The sequence below is a fragment of the Chelonoidis abingdonii genome, chromosome 1, assembly GCF_003597395.2.
Source record: "Chelonoidis abingdonii isolate Lonesome George chromosome 1, CheloAbing_2.0, whole genome shotgun sequence".
Classification (NCBI taxonomy): domain Eukaryota; kingdom Metazoa; phylum Chordata; order Testudines; family Testudinidae; genus Chelonoidis; species Chelonoidis abingdonii.
In genome coordinates, this window is record NC_133769.1 from 221,034,388 (window position 1) to 221,039,492 (window position 5,105).

The window sequence follows — 5,105 nt, forward strand, 5'->3', positions numbered from 1 at the left end:
CCCAAAACTGGACACAGTACTCCAGATGAGGCCTCACCAATGTCGAATACAGGGGAATGATCACGTCCCTCGATCTGCTGGCAAAGCCCCTACTTATAGAGCCCAAAATGCCATTAGCCTTCTTGGCAACAAAGGTACACTGTTGACTCATATCCAGCCTCTCGTCCACTGTAACCCCTAGGTCCTGTACCCCAAGCTCCTCAGTCCTGTCCCTACCCCCTAGCCCATAACCCCACCTGGAGCTCTCATCCTCTCTCACATCCCAACTTTGTGTCCCAGCCCAGAGCCTGTATCCACTCCCACACCCAATCCCCTACCCCAGCCCGAAGCCCCCTCCCAAACTCCAAACTCATCTTCCCCATCACCCAGCCTAGAGCCCACTTTTGCACCCCAACCCCCTCATCCCCAATCCCCCCTGAGCCTGCACTCTAGTCGGAGCCCTCATCCCCTCCCACACCCCGACCCCCTGTCCCAGCACTGAGCTCCGAATTCCTTGGCCCAAGGCCCCCCCAGCCTTGAGCCCCACCCCATACCCCAACCCCTGCCCCAGCCTGGTGAAAATGAGCTAGTGAGTGAAAGGGATGGAGAGTGAGTGATGGAGGCAGGGGGGATGTAGTGAGTGGGGGCGGGACCTCAGAGAAGAGGCCATGGCTGGGGGGGGGTGCGCAGGGACAAGAGGGTCAGGGGGGCAAGTGTGTTCCGTTTTCTGAAGTTAGAAAGTTGGAAACCTTAAGAAACAGAGGGAGAAAGAATCACAGTCTCACTTTTTCTTGTCTCAGCCTCAAAACCACTGCAGAGTAGAATGCTTGTGCCTCACCAGCCACTGCTCAAATAGTCAACAGAAGGAAATAGTGGTATAAATTAAAACAGAAGGACTTTCTCATTTTATGAGTAGGAATGAGCTCCTTCTAAATACAAGAAATGGTAGGTATAGAATAATTAACTGAATTTGTAGCGATCATATATTAAAACAATCCACCATAACAAATAAAGGATATTTGATCCCAAGAAAGCCATTCTTTTCATTTGCTGTCTATCAACCAGCCGTGTCTTGGTTTGAAACTCAACTCCAGAAATGTGATTTCTGAAGGCTTTACGAAATGTTGCTTGTCCAACTGGCAGATTAAAAGAACAAATAAGGAGAATTTAGGTTAATATCTTGGAAGGTTTTGAAAAGACACAATGGTAATTAAGTGCCTAAATGCTATTAAAATCTTAATAGTGATAATGAGTATAGTGGGAATGAAAATTTTTAATTCACTTGTTGCCATTTTTTATATGGCAGGATGCCTTCATGAGTCTTTAATACTTATTTGCATAGGAATGGAGGCAACATTCACATTTTACACCTACTATATATCAGTGACTTTCCTCCTCATGACAAACAGTTTCTGCTTTAGGAAGAGATGAATATATACCTTTCTGAGGGTGAACAATCAGACAACAGAGTGATTCAATAAAGACACCAGTGTGAAACAGGGCTTCATTTTATCTCCCTTGTTGTTTGGCATTGCCCTAGACTGGATAATGAAGAAGTCTTTTAACAACACAAACACAGGTATAGCACGGGCAAACACCAGAAGACCTCACAAAGTTACAAAAACAAGCAACTTGGCAAAAAAAAAAAAAAGCAGGCCAAATGGGGCTCAGAATTACTTATGCTACAACAAACTTCTTTGAAAACCAGATGTCAAGCAATAACATCACATTAGAAAGCAAAAATATCAAGACAGTAAAACAGTTCATCTACCCATGCAGCACCATATTATCCACTGAAGACCTCAAAAAGGAAGTGACACCAAGGATAGGAAAGGCATTCACTAAACACAGCAATATACAGATATCAAGAGATATACAGTCCAGAACAAAACTGAGAATTTTCAATTAAAAATAATCTTGATGCTAACATCTGGCTGTGAGAACTGGAGAGCTACTAAAAAATGGAGAGAAAACTAGACATCTTTGAAAATAAGTGCCTGGGAAAGATTCTGGGCATTGGTTGCAAAGACTTCATCACCAATGCAGAGAACTGAGAAATCACAAACCATTATTATGTTTCCACCAGAATCAGAAGGAAATGCTGGACATATTTGGGCCACGTACTTCGAATGGCAACACTCAAACTCCCCCATGAAACTGTCAAGTGGAAACCAACTGGTGTGAGAAAATGAAGGCACCCAAGAGAAGCTTTATGAAGAATGCTTAGCAGGAAGGGCAGAATAGTTGATCTCAACCCCATATGGCAAATGGAAGCAGCAGAGGAATGGGTGAGAGTGGTTCCTGCCCTTTGCACCCACATTGGCATGGGAAAGATATAAGTGAGACTGGTTGTAAAGAATATAAAGAAATAAAATAATAATAAAGAAGCTTTGTAGTCAGCACATATTTGTATTAGCAAGATTGCCAAGATTTTCAAAATGGATGCCTAGATTTAGACTCATAAGGCCATATTTAGGCACCTAAATAAGCAGCTTGATTTTCAGAAATAATGTAAGATACCTGGTCAACAATTTAAAAATGGGTACCTAAAGTTAGGTTCCTAAATCTATATTTAGACACCTAAAAAGTGGCTTGATTTTTCAAAAGAGATGAGCACCCAGCAGCTCCCCCTTTAATATTACACCTTTATCATTATGACCACTTTCAAAGATAATGAACGAGAGGCAAATTTTGGTTGTAACATTTGCCCCCTCTCCCAGTTAGTTATGTCTGGTACATTTCCCCTTCTTTTCTCATCTAAAAGTAAAATGGACGTGGCCAATTTCATTTATTTTTCATTCCCTTAATTATAGAAAATCCCCTACTGAAATATGCAATGCACCAGAACATGACTGTTTCTAGCAGCTGGAAAATGGTAAGATTAAAATGGCATTTGTTTCCCCTGAGATTTTTGTTTCTTCAGGGAAAGGTTAGGACCCCAAATAATAAATTTTACATTCTTATTTATTAAAAATGGAGTAATTTTTTGTATAGTGCCTTTAATAAACTTTAGCCCAGAATGCTTTACAAACCTATGCTACAGTTACAGGATTAAGTGATGAAGGGAGAGAAAGCAAGAAATACAGCAAGAAAGAAAATGTATATTTTCTCTCAGATCCCAAAAATTATTTGTCAGACAGTATATTGTATGAATAAACCTCAATGTTCAGATTCATTATGTGATGGATATCAATTAACCAGAGGTAGTTTTGAGATATGAAATAGTAAAATTGATGATTAATTTGAAATTTTGAAGGGCAAGCTTGTCACTCATCCCATGCGCCTCTGCAGTAAAATGGTGTGAGTTTTCCCCTCTTATTCTCCTGCATGGGCTACCCATTATGATGGGAGGACAGCCTCTGCAAGTGCTGCTAATCTTCCCATACGCACAAGTGAGTGGGGAAATTGGGCAGACAGGGACAGGGGCAGTGATGGATGGAGCCTTGATTTAGTCTCTACCTTTACAGTGTACCAGCCAGCACAGATGACCTGGCATGGAGGGAGATGTACACGTAAGTAGGCATATAGCTGGTGCAGATTGCTCCTTCCCTCCCACCCTGCTCCTCTGAGGACAAAGTGGGAACCAGGGACCATATTATGACACCTGGAGTCACAATATGGTTTCAGATCTGCTCCTGGGGCAGTGCATGCAACACGCTGCCCCTTAAGACTTTTTGCAAAGACACAGTTTAGCCCAGTGATGTGCCAAGGGTCTTCCAGGCCTAGTTCAAAGACTAAAATCTGTCCTCAACCACAAAACACCCCCCAGCATTCACCACAATGTACTTTTACAAATGGACTTTCTTAGTCTTCTCTGAAGCAATCTCATTAATTAGCTCATGCCCAGGGGCGGCTCAAGGCACCAGCATGCCATGCGTGTGCTTGGGGCGGCAAGCCGCGGGGGGCTCTCTGCCGGTTGCCATGAGGGTGGCAGGCAGGTTGCCTTTGGCGGCATGCCTGCGGAGGGTCTGCTGGTCCCATGGCTTCGGCCGACCTCCTGCAGGCTGCCACCGAATTTGTGGGACTGGGGACCTCCCGGAGGCAAGCCGCCGAAGGCAGCTGCCTGCCGTGCTTGGGGCGGCAAAAAGCCTAGAGCCGCCCCTGCTTATGCCTATCTGTCTACCTTGTTCCTAAGTTCCCTATAGCAATAACTGACAGTTTGCTAAACTTTCCTGCCCCATAGATGTTCTTAGGTAGGTCTTGATTAATTTTAGCTTGCTGAAATGCCTTGCATTAGCAGCTATAGTTACACAAAGACAGCAAAAAATACACAGTGCTGTTTCCGTGTTAGGGAGACTCAATTCTAAAGACCTTTTGTGAATGTAGCTAAGAAGATCAATAGGCGCCTTTATTTGCATGTCCCCGTTTAAGATTTGCTTTCAAAAACTGGTGAAGAGCTCAGTTTTGTTCTCAAAACCATCAGGAGTTTAAATCCTCAGTGAAGCTGCTTCCTAAGATGCGAGTGTGGCTCTTTGCTGCTGAGAGTTTTCAGTTTCTCTGCCCATCAAAAACGTAAACCTTTCCCTGACTCCATTGCACTTACACATCTTATCAGGCACTTGTGTTAATATTGTATCTAAGATTGGGTTGAAAACCTCATATTCAAAATTTTGGGGGGGATTTGATGACTCTTTGTCTGTTGCAAATTCACCTATTAATTCTTTCCTCCTTCAGGATATTCTCTTTTTGAACTGTGTGGTCATCTCTAATGTTCCAGCCCATGAAGAAGCTGCTTTCTTATATACAATGAACCCTGAAGACCATAATTCCAATCAAATTTCTTGAAGGCCTCCATGAGCTCTTTGATTGTCAAGTCCAGACCGTACAATGTTTTGCTCACAATGTTTATTTTTTGTATACGATATGGTACACTGTCTTAGAAAAACAAGAAACAAAAATTCAGAAATGTTTGTTTGCAAGCTATCAGTTTCCAACTTAAGTTCCAATTTAGGGTTACCAACTTTCTATTTGCATAAAACACCCTAGCCCCACCCCTTCCCTGAGGTCAAGTCCCCTTCCTTGCCCCTTCTCTGAGGCCCTGCCCCCCGCTCACTACATTCCCCCTCCCTCGGTGGCTTGGTCTCCTCTATCCTCACTCTCTTTCACTGAGCTGGGGCAGGGGGTTG

The 5,105-nt window shown here is 43.4% G+C and overlaps 1 long non-coding RNA gene across 1 annotated transcript; it reads left to right on the plus strand.

Moving 5' to 3' along the window:
• Positions 1-2,805: 2,805 nt before the first annotated feature.
• LOC142046302 (uncharacterized) lies at positions 2,806-4,902 on the plus strand. The gene is made up of 2 exons (XR_012655177.1): positions 2,806-2,854; positions 4,654-4,902. It is a non-coding gene; the product is annotated as an uncharacterized LOC142046302 (long non-coding RNA).
• Positions 4,903-5,105: the final 203 nt, after the last annotated feature.